The following is a 12,797-nucleotide window of genomic DNA, read 5'->3' as shown; positions in this document are numbered from 1 at the left end:
CTATTGCTGCCAGTGTTTCGCTGCCTTACATTATACGAGGTTTGGAACTTAAATAGTGGCAACTATTTATTCACAACCGATACAAAAGAGTTACATGTTTGTACCTGTTACTGTCCTTCAAAGTAGTCACCAGCGTTGTGTAGAACCTGTTGCCAGTGATGAGGAAGGAGTAGTATACCGTTAGCAGAGCCTGTTGGTGTTGCGAATGGAGCGGTCTACTGCCTGTCGATCTCTGGAACAGTTCTGAAGCGAATGTCACGAAGTGGTCCCTTCATCTTGGGAAACAAATGCACAGCACTACTGTTCGTTTATGGAGCATCACCTGCGACCAGCTTTGGGAAAGAAGCGGCGACACTTTCTGCGCAACCCACCCATCATTTTGCACGACAATGCGCGGGCGCATCAGCGCAAGCTGTGGCTCTGGCTGATCGATGGGACTGGGAAGTACTGTGCCATCCACCATACTCCCCGGACTTAAGTCCTTGCGACTTTGATTTGATTTGCATGTAAGTAGGAAACCATTGTTGTGGAATGGTGCAGCAAGGAGTGCTGCTGCTTCATAATAACGCACGTCCCCTTATCGCAAATTTCATAACGCAGCTCAAGTGGGACACACTCGAGCACCTACTCTATAGTCCTGATCTCTCCTCATGCAATTATCACGCCTTCCATCCCTTAAAAAAAGCCCTTGAGTGGTCATCGATTTCCTCTATGCGATTTTGCCTGATTGGCGTATAGATTCTGGACTGTGCAGTCTTCTAACAGAAACTTTATGGTTGTCATTTATATATTTTGGATTCTACACGTCTTTCAAATCTGTATTTGCTTAACAAATATATCTCTATGTCGATGAATATCTATGAGAGGCATAGATCATGGCTGTTAGGTGTATGAAGCATTTCTTCACTTCCAAGAGACACTTGGCTCAGTTCCACACCAACGCTTATTAACGGAACTACAGTCATATGGAGTACCAAACGAAATTTGCGACTGGATGGAGCATTTCTTGGTATGGAGGACGCAGCATGTCATCCTGGTGGAGGGTCGCAGGCAGATGAAGTAGTAAAATCAGGCATGGCCAAGGTAAATTGATAGAGAATATAAACAATAACCTTACACTTTTTGCAAGTGATATAGTTATCTATAATGAAGTAGGAGTATTGTCTGAATAAAGCTGCAACAAATATCCAGTCAGATCTCGATAAGATTTCTAAGCGATAGAAAGATTGACAACTTACTTCAAATATTCAGAAACGTTATATGTTCCATTTCACAAAATGCAAAAACATAGTATTCTATGACAACAATATCTGTCTGTCACAACTGGAATCAATTAACTCATACAAATACCTAGGACCGAATGATCACATAGCCCCAAATTGTAGATGAAGCAACTGGTAAACCTCGGTTCATTGTTGGGATACTGGGAAAATGCAATGGGTTTACAATGGAGATTGCTTACAAACAATTTGTGTGACCCATCCTAGCCCTAAACTGCATGAATTTGTATTTAGTTATTAAATCGTGGTAAAAAAAAAATATTTCAGTAATTTTGAGTAGAAAAAATTAAATATAACTTTTAAGATTCCTTAAATTTTCATTTATTATTGCATTATGGGTACAAAACGAAAAAAATGAGGAAACGCTACATCATGCAGTGAAACTAATATTTGATATTGTGCAAAAATGCTACATCATGCAATGTGACATGAAATAGGTTAGATTAGCACCATTTAACAAACTGTGCGATCGATATTTCATAGCTTCTAAGACATAATTCAGCACAGTATAGACAAATAATCATATTTTTGCAAAACTGTCTCACACCATGAAATATTCATAAACAACATGAGACTGTAAAAAATGACCCTTATTCAATGTGATGAATTTTGAAGCAATCAATGTTCTTCTTCAAACACAGAGCTACTCTACACTTCGCACACTGGACTACCATAACCGCCTTGCAGCTGGCACGCTTACACTGTTGACACTTTTCCATCACTTTTGGCCAATGACCAACACTGTCTCTTTGTACATCAATTGCTGGCTGAGCTGCAACAGGAAACTTTTCACTTGATTCTGAGGACTGGATGTTGGACTACCTCGCTTTCCTTGTGTTACTTCTACTTTTCAGAGACTTCTCACAACGTCCATCCGAAATTCAGACAATGTCAGGGTTTTTAAACCTGTGTTTTGCTTTGCAACACGCTTGTAGAAAATCCAGGCATTATGGCTGCAACATCTATTAGATGATAAATTAGTCTAAAGCACCATTTCTTGCTTCTTATTAGAATTTTTTACTGTCCAAGCAGACTGTCGTGAAGGTCCACACACCCCATACGTTTGTTATAATCCTGTATCACATAAGGAAGACTTATCACTTCCCTCTGTTTCTTCTTGCAATTGTACCCTTCGGCTGCACACCTCGGTACTTCCCCTGCGTACGTTGATAGTAATGTGACACATTTATTGTCTTTTCACACTGCAGAGAATACATCTATTCCACTTATGATTGTCACATACTTCACAGATGTTTCTCTTGACTGCTTTCCCAAATCATCATCCGTTGGAAGTTTACAGTCTCGAATTCTGTTTCTGCTAACAGTTCCCAGAGACAAAATTCCTTGAGAAGCCAAGTATGTTATTAGAGGTAAGAATGTGTAGTAGTTGTCAAAGTACAACTTACGACACACATGCTTTGGAACAGATCTGACAACCACATTGCTACTGGCACCCAAGTCCGGTTCATGTTGAAAGCGGTGTGGTGGAAGATTTTCCTGTCCAGTATAATTTTCAAAATCATAAGTGAAGCCAGATACACCGTACAACATGAAAATTTTGTAGTCCCATTTGTGTGGCTTATCAGGCATCTTTTGCTTTAGATGGTACCTTGATTTTGTTGCATACATCTGCTCATCTACTACAAGATTCTCTTCAAGTGGTATTGTGAAAAACTTCTTCTTTAGTGACTCTGTGACTGGACGAATTTTATGCAGCTTATTACAATTTGGCTGATCGTGAGGAATTTCCTTGGTTTTGTCACTGAAATGCAAAAACTGCCTCAATTTCTCAAATTTATTCACTGACATTGTTTCACGTATCACAGATAACCTCCATGGTGGGTTCCAATACAGCCTAGTGTTTCTTTCAGCTTTGAGTGATGATATGATACAAATTCCTATGAATTTTAAAAGATCTTCAGAGTTCGTATTATAGGGATTTGTTAGATCTTTTTGAACACTGTATAATATCGTTTGTTCTGCAATGTGATTCAGTAACCCATCTGTAAAATTATATTTGAAGAACTGAAATGGTGTTTCCAAAGCACAAACTTCATCTGGTAGATGGAGGTTCCTCTTGAATATTTTTTATTAACTGGAATATCAAAACTACGCAGCTTCCATGTTACATGATCTCTTCTCAACTTTTTCCTTGAAGACTCAGATTTATCATTCATATTAGGTGTATGAAGCAAGAAATCTGGTGCTGGAACTATGGACACATGCGAAGTTTCATTATTACAGTCATCAGATTCAGAGTCTGTTGGACAATACTCCTCAATATTGTCAACTATTGTGTCTATGTTTACAGTTGAGTCAGCACTTGAGTCATCAGATGAGAAATCATCTTCACTTCCAGAAGGCATCTCAAGGATGGCAAGAATATCACCCTCCTCTAACTTTCTTTTCCGACCTTTGTCGTCAGTGAATTGTACGTCCATACCTCTAAAATAAACATCATTTACATCCATTACTACTTCCATTAGCAACGAAAACTTTTATCTAGATTCAAATACCGATGTCCTATGTAAGAAACAACTACAAATAAATGAATTTACCAATTACTGTACACAGTAAAAAATATCTTTGTTACATGTTGTAGCAAAAACGCTGCCCTTATATTTTGACATGTTTTCCTCACTAGAACCAAAAGAAAACACAGATTTAACATTGATATCTATAATTCCATACCCTTTCTGTAGAAAAATAATTTTTGAAGACATCAAAATTCCGTATTTGCTTCGTAAATGTACACAGTAATTCAATATCAGTAACAGCCGCCATTACAGATCACAGAACACGTTTGTCAAAGATACAGCAAACAATACAACAGAGATTCAAGAAACAACAATGTTACACACAAGCTCACAGAAGTCAAAGAGACACTCTGACACAAGCACAGCTGCCATCTGTTGGAATTCTACAGATTGACAAGCAAATAACGTACATGTATCAAAAATGCTACATTATGCAATGTAGGGCTAGACTTCTGTTGAAGTACGTGGAATGCCTTCCAAATAATACTAACAGGCATTATTGAATGTAAACAAAGAAGGACAGAACCAATGGTCACAGGTTTGTTTGATCCATGGGAGCCACTAGAATGATAAAAAACCTGAATTGGCAAACACTTGGAGACAGACGTCGTACATCCTGCGAAAGCCTATTCACGTAGTTTCAAGGCACAGCGCCCTACAATCCCCCGTATACAACTTCCGATAGGGCCCGCGAATGCAAGGTTAGACTAATAACAGTGCGGACGGCACTTCAGCTCTCATATTCGCCACTCTCCGTATGCGAATGAAACGCGGAGAGACCTTAGTATACGGAACGATCGGAGTATCCTCTGCCATGCTCTTCACGGTAGTTTGCAGAGTATAGATGTAGAAGTACATCTCCCACCAGGCACATCTAATTCCATCCGAGGACTCACGAACTTCGAATTTCACTGTTGTGAACTGGTAGGGAACAACGAGGGCGCCTTATCTGTTACTGTAACGTAGCGACGTGTTTACATGAACAGGCTGGTTCTGAGCATCAAGTGCAGTCTGTTCCATTAGTACACGCTACACCACATCGCGAATACACAGAAAATTTTCTGCAATTTATTTTTGGGACGCGCAAATATTAGCTTGTCATAGGCGGAAGAAACCGTTCGCAGTGAGACATTTCACCTTACAGTGAATAAGTATTAATTCGCGAAACAAGAAAGCTGGAAGAGTAGAAGTGCATAAAGAATAGCTGGAGGAATTAATAATGCTGCTACTTCTGCACCCAACATTCTCGAACTTTACTAGTTTCTGGATACACTCCTGTTTCTCGCAAAACTATCCAACAACGATCGTGTGGTACAAGAATGGTGCTTTAAGCATTTGCATGGCATCATCGTCGGGGTCAGTTTTTTTTTTGTTTTTTGGTCATCAGTCTACTGACTGGTTTGATGCGGCCCGCCACGAATTCTTTTCCTCTGCTAACCTCTTCATCTCAGAGTAGCACTTGCAACCTACGTCCTCAATTATTTGCTTGACGTATTCCAATCTCTCTCTTCCTCTACAGTTTTTGCCCTCTACAGCTCCCTCTAGTACCATGGAAGTCATTCCCTCATGTCTTAGCAGATGTCCTATCATCCTGTCCCTTCTCCTTATCAGTGTTTTCCACATATTCCTTTCCTCTCCGATTCTGCGTAGAACCTCCTCATTCCTTACCTTATCAGTCCACCTAATTTTCAACATTCGTCCATAGCACCACATCTCAAATGCTTCGATTCTCTTCTGTTCCGGTTTTCCCACAGTCCATGTTTCACTGCAATACAATGCTGTGCTCCAGACGTACATCCTCAGAAATTTCTTCCTCAAATTAAGGCCGGTATTTGATATTAGTAGACTTCTCTTGGCCAGAAATGCCTTTTTTGCCATAGCGAGTCTGCTTTTGATGTCCTCCTTGCTCCGTCCGTCGTTGGTTATTTTACTGCCTAGTTAGAAGAATTCCTTAACTTCATTGACTTCGTGACCATCAATCCTGATGTTAAGTTCCTCGCTGTTCTCATTTCTACTACTTCTCATTGCCTTCGTCTTTCTCCGATTTACTCTCAAACCATACTGTGTACTCATTAGACTGTTCATTCCGTTCAGCAGATCATTTAATTCTTCTTCACTTTCACTCAGGATAGCAATGCCACAGCGAATCGTATCATTGATATCCTTTTACCTTGTATTTTAATTCCACTCCTGAATCTTTCTTTTATTTCCATCATTGCTTCCTCGATGTACAGATTGAAGAGTAGGGGCGAAAGGCTACAGCCTTGTCTTACAACCTTCTTAATACGAGCACTTCGTTCTTGATCGTCCACTCTTATTATTCCCTCTTGGTTGTTGTACATATTGTATATGACCCGTCTCTCCCTATAGCTTACCCCTACTTTTTTCAGAATCTCGAACAGCTTGCACCATTTTATACTGTCGAACGCTTTTCCAGGTCGACAGATCCTAAGAAAGTGTCTTGATTTTTCTTTAGCCTTGCTTCCATTATTAGCCGTAACGTCAGAATTGCCTCTCTCGTCCCTTTACTTTTCCTAAAGCCAAACTGATCGTCACCTAGCGCATTCTCAAATGCATGAGCTGTTAAGCTGATTGTGCGATGATTCTCGCACTTGTCAGCTCTTGCCGTCTTCGGAATTGTGTGGATGATGCTTTTCCGAAAGTCAGATGGTATATCGCCAGACTCATATATTCTACACATCAACGTGAATAGTCGTTTTGTTGCCACTTCCCCCAATGATTTTAGAAATTATGATGGAATGTTATCTATCCCTTCTGCCTTATTTGACCGTAAGTCCTCCAAAGCTCTTTTAAATTCCGATTCTAATACTGGATCCCCTATCTCTTGTAAATCGACTCCTGTTTCTTCTTCTATCACATCAGACAAATCTTCACCCTCATAGAGGCTTTCAATGTATTCTTTCCACCTATCTGCTCTCTCCTCTGCATTTAACAGTGGAATTCCCGTTGCACTCTTAATGTTACCACCGTTGTTTTTAATGTCACCAAAGGTTGTTTTGACTTTCCTGTATGCCGAGTCTGTCCTTCCGACAATCATATCTTTTTCGATGTCTTCACATTTTTCCTGCAGCCATTTTGTCTTAGCTTCCCTGCACTTCCTATTTATTTCATTCCTCAGCGACTTGTATTTCTCTATTCCTGATTTTCCCGGAACATGTTTGTACTTCCTCCTTTCATCAATCAACTGAAGTATTTCTTCTGTTACCCATGGTTTCTTCGCAGCTACCTTCTTTGTACCTATGTTTTCCTTCCCAACTTCTGTGATGGCCCTTTTTAGAGATGTCCATTCCTCTTCAACTGTACTGCCTACTGCGCTATTCCTTATTGCTGTATCTACAGCGTTAGAGAACTTCAAACGTACCTCGTCATTCCTTAGTACTTCCGTATCCCACTTCTTTGCGTATTGATTCTGTTGTGACTTGGCAAGACAGCCAAGCCACTAGGAGGTAGCCGAAAGGCACGCGTTTAAGCTCACGCAGGCTGGCGTGAGGTCTGGAAAATGACAAGAAATTGAGACTAGCAAAAAAGGTACGTAGCTCTGGAACACTTAACTTTAATCCATAATTGGTGAACATCGGTCTGACGGTACATGCATCACAAGATAAATAGCAAATGATAATGGCGCCTTGCTAGGTCGTAGCAAATGACGTAGCTGAAGGCTATGCTAACTATCGTCTCGGCAAATGAGAGCGTAATTTGTCAGTGAACCATCGCTAGCAAAGTCGGCTGTACAACCGGGGCGAGTGCTAGGAAGTCTCTATAGACTTGCCGTGTGGCGGCGCTCGGTCTGCAATCATTGATAGTGGCGGCACGCGGGTCCGACGTATACTAATGAACCGCGGCCGATTTAAACGCTACCACCTAGCAAATGTGGTGTCTGGCGGTGACACCACAGATTCTTCCTGACTAATGTCTTGAACTTCAGCCTACTCTTCATCACTGCTATATTGTGATCTGAGTCTATATCTGCTCCTGGGTACGCCTTACAATCCAGTATCTGATTTCGGAATTTCTGTCTGACCATGATGTAATCTAATTGAAATCTTCCCGTATCTCCCGGCCTTTTCCAAGTATACCTCCTCCTCTTGTGATTCTTGAACAGGGTATTCGCTATTACTAGCTGAAACTTGTTACAGAACTCAATTAGTCTTTCTCCTCTTTCATTCCTTGTCCCAAGCCATATTCTCCTGTAACCTTTTCTTCTACTCCTTCCCCTACAACTGCATTCCAGTCGCCCATGACTATTAGATTTTCGTCCCCCTTTACATACTGCATTGCCCTTTCAATATCCTCATACACTTTCTCTATCTGTTCATCTTCAGCTTGCGACGTCGGCATGTATACCTGAACTATCGTTGTGGGTGTTGGTCTGCTGTCGATTCTGATTAGAACAACCCGGTCACTGAACTGTTCACAGTAACAAACCCTCTTCCCTACCTTCCTATTCATAATGAATCCTACACCTGTTATACCGTTTTCTGCTGCTGTTGGTATTACCCGATACTCATCTGACCAGAAATCCTTGTCTTCCTTCCACTTCACTTCACTGACCCCTACTATATCTAGATTGAGCCTTTGCATTTCCCTTTTCAGATTTTCTAGTTTCCCTACCACGTTCAAGCTTCTGACATTCCACGCCCCGACTCGTAGAACGTTATCCTTTCGTTGATTATTCAATCTTTTTCTCATGGTAACCTCCCCCTTGGCAGTCCCCTCCCGGAGATCCGAATGGGGGACTATTCCGGAATCTTTTGCCAATGGAGAGATCATCATGACACTTCTTCAATTACAGGCCACATGTCCTGTGGATACACGTTACGTGTATTCCCTCCATACGGTTCGTGATAATCTCCACGAATCTTTTTACGATGTTAGTGGCTGTGTTGGATTGGAAACACTCTTAATTCAGCTCTGTAGTCGTGGGCAATATTGTCAAACACAAATCACTGGAGAGTGTGGTCCAACTTTCACCAACTCGGAAGTATTAGTTCCCCACGAGGAATGCAACTTTTGATTGTAAAATAACACATATGTTTATTGATGAAATTAAGTAATTTACATATTATTGCACGTTTGCGACTTTAATTATGTGTGACATGCACTGGTGCGCAAAACTGAGGGTCAAAAGTAACCATTGATGTGGCGCCAAATAACATAGCTCGTTGAAACTTGGACTATACATTCATACAAAGACTACACACAGTAACTGCTACAGTATAGTATAATAGGTAACTGATAGAAATATGCAACGAGACGAATGAAAACGACCCTTTTATTCAAAAACAGTTATTACGTTAAGGTCCCTGCAATTTATGATGGCCCTCTGGGCATTACAAAAAGGCGGAGCATGGCTCTTAATAGGGAGTCTGATCACCATGAACAGCAATACATACTCTGCAACGTTCTCTCATGCTGGTAGCATAGTTGGTGTCCATCCACAAAAATGAAGCTGGACCAAACGCACCCCTGAAAAGATGCTGATGGGGAAGGATACAGTGTCACAATAACGTTGACTGGTGAGTGAATCATGTTCAAGGATTTAGCGATCAGTATGCCCCCGCAACATTATGCCTCTCAGCGACCATAACACCTGGATCACGAAAAAGATAAAGTTCGACATTGTTCCTGGGAGCATTACTTGTTCCCACCTCTAGCCATATAAGGGCACATCGAGAATCACTACTCACACAGTCTGTTCTCTTCTGAGTTCTGCACATGACGACACTGCTTTTGGTCCAGTCTTTATGTTCTTCGCAACATTGCAAACAGTGCCACAGATGTGGGAGTGTCAACGTTACTTAACATAATGGTCATCAGGCAAGTAGACTGCCCCCACGCAGTCACCATGTCACTATGGAGAGTGCTATTGCTTGCCGTGCAGTCTTGTTAACTGTAGCTGTAATCGCAGACACCTGTTTCACAATGCTTCAGTCATCTGTAGCTGTAGTTGACTATGATCGACCACTTCATCTGCTTCAGGCAGCAGTGTCTGTGATTCAGAACGCTCCTGATGCACATGAAAAATTGCTGTGAGCAATACCAAACTCCTGTGCTACACTCGTCACAATTCGTCCTTCTTCCAGTTTCCTGATGATTCTTCCCCATGTGAAGTCATCCAGATGTCGTCTCCTGGCCATGTTGCAGTGAAGAACACAACCAAAGTTCTCGCTAATTGACACAGAGTGTCTTCTCTCGTTTCTCCAACTGTCTTATGTTGCGGGCCCAGCTCCGTTTGGTACTATGATCAAGTTGACCTCACGCCATGTGACGTCCAGCTTTCAGTGCATGACTGGAAGGCCTCTAGCAACTTTCTCCTGCACTTTCATTCATTTTCACCAAGTACTTAAAATTCATGGTAATGTATAGTGGTGTATCAAAGAGGGAACTGGAACAAAGGGGCCCATGTTCTCCTTTCCTCCCCTTGGCTTGGCGAGAACATTGCCTCCCGGTGAGAGTTCTGAGCCAGATAATGACATTATGACCCCTGGGGCCAAAATGAATTAAGTTCTCCCTCCCCTCCTCTCTCCTTAATATAAATCAAATTCTGTGAATTTGTCAATTAAGTTCTGTACTCCATAATAAAACGATCAGTGTCTTCCATCACAAATAATAAGACATGTATACTAAAAGTCTGGTTTATTAACAATTATGTTTTTAGAATACTTTTTTTTCATAGTTATTATACAATTTTTGCACCTTAAAAAGAAATAGTTTATACACATACACACAAATAGAGATACATCACACAGATAATATTATGTTTCCCATTTGTTATTTACATGCTATTCTATACAACACAACTTCCTTCCTATACACAGTATACATAATAAATGGGAAACAACACTAATTGGTATGACTAGCAGCAGGTTAATAAAAGACTGGCCACATGGACATGCATGCATACACATACTACTATTCCACACTGGTTATATACATGCTATTCTATATAACAAAACTGCTTTCCTATACACAGTATGCCGGCCGGTGTGGCCGTGCAGTTCTAAGCGTGTCAGTTTGGAACCGCGTGACCGCTACGGTTGCAGGTTCGAATCCTGTCTCGGGCATGGATGTGTGTGATGTCCTTAGGTTAGTTAGATTTAATTAGTTCTAAGTTTTAGGGGACTGAAGACCTCAGTAGTTAAGTCCCATAGTGCTCAGAGCCATTTGAGCCATATACACAGTATATGGAATAAATGGGAAACAAGATTAATTGGTACGACTAGCAGCAGGTTAAGAAAAAAACTGGCCACACACACATGCACACATACACATACTACTATTTCACACACATACCCTAATTACATACCCATACATTCTCTCACTATTTCCCAAGTGAATAGTGTGAGAACAGGAGGGTGCTGATCCTGGTCTCACAGTTGTACCATTTGTTGTGTTGGAGTGAGATACTGACTTTCAATTGCAGTACAGTGTGTACTATGAGATCAAAAGGTTACTTGTCACACCAAATGCAGATGCCGGGCGTGGCACCACCTGCGTAATCAAGCAGACACTCCTTGTATTCTTAAATTGTTAGAGCTATTATACTACACAATGCCAATCCTTATCATGTCTTTCGGTAATGCTAATATTTTCTATCTGACCCTCACAAACTCCACAATCTGCGACCAATCAGTTCTTTTTGCATCAGACCGATAGCTTTCTTGTTTCGAGCTGTAATATTTTAGGGATTATAACATCAACAGCATATCTAGACATGTCAGTTGCATTGGGATGGTACCTTATTACACCATATGGATCACAGCCCCTCACCCAGTAGATGAAATCGTCCTTATCCATATAAAATAACTTTGGATCACCGAAGTCTGGTTTCACAAACTCATAGTGGAAGTGCTACATGTGATGTTTGGAAAGATCCAATACACACATATTGAAATAGGCAGGTTTCCTAAACTCTCCTGAAACCTTTGTCATCTTCATAGCAACTGATCCTTGACAGGAGATAGTTGTCGTTATTGTGGTCTTCAGTCCAGGGACTGGTTTGATGCAGCTCTCCATGCTGCTCTATCCTGTGCAAGCTTCTTCATCTCCCAGTACCTTCTGCAACCTACATCCTTCTGAATCTGTTTAGTGTATTTATCTCTTGGTCTCCCTCTACGATTTTTACCCTCCACACTGCCCTCCAATACTAAATTGGTGATCCCTTGATGCCTCAGAATATGTCCTATCAACCATCCCTTCTTCAAGTCAAGTTGTGCAATGAATTTCTCTTCTCCCCAATTCTATTCAATACCTCCTCATTAGTTATGTGATCTACTCATCTAATCTTCAGCATTCTTCTGTAGCACCATATTTCGAAAGCTTCTATTCTCTTCTTATCTAAACTATTTATCGTTCACGTTTCACTTTCATACATGGCCACACTCCATACAAATACTTTCAAAAACGACTTCCTGATAATTAAATCTATACCCGACGTTAACAAATTTCTCTCCTTCAGAAACGCTTTCCTTGCCATTGCCAGTCTCAACTTTATATCCTCACTATTTCGACCATCATCAGTTATTTTGCTCCCCAAATAGCAAAACTCCTTTATTACTTTAAGCGTCCCATTTCCTAATCTAATTCCCTCAGCATCACCCGATTTAATTCGACTACATTCCATTATCCTTGTTTTGCTTTTGTTGATGTTCATCTTATATCCTCCTTTCAAGACACTCTCCATTCCGTTCAGCTGCTTTTTCAGGTCCTTTGCTGTCTCTGACAGAATTACAACGTCATCGGCGAATCTCAAAGTTTTTATTTCTTCTCCATGAATTTTAATTCCTACTCCTAATTTTTCTTTTGTTTCCTTTACTGCTTGCTCAATGTACAGATTGAATAACATCGGGGATAGGCTACAACCCTGTCTCACTCCCTTCCCAACAACTGCTACCCTTTCATGCCCCTCGGCTCTTATAACTGCCATCTGGTTTCTGTAAAAATTGTAAATAGCTTTTCG

The sequence above is a fragment of the Schistocerca serialis genome, chromosome 4 (assembly GCF_023864345.2).
Source record: "Schistocerca serialis cubense isolate TAMUIC-IGC-003099 chromosome 4, iqSchSeri2.2, whole genome shotgun sequence".
Taxonomy (NCBI): domain Eukaryota; kingdom Metazoa; phylum Arthropoda; class Insecta; order Orthoptera; family Acrididae; genus Schistocerca; species Schistocerca serialis.
The sequence above is the reverse complement of the archived record's forward strand: the minus strand, read 5'-3'. Positions refer to the sequence as shown.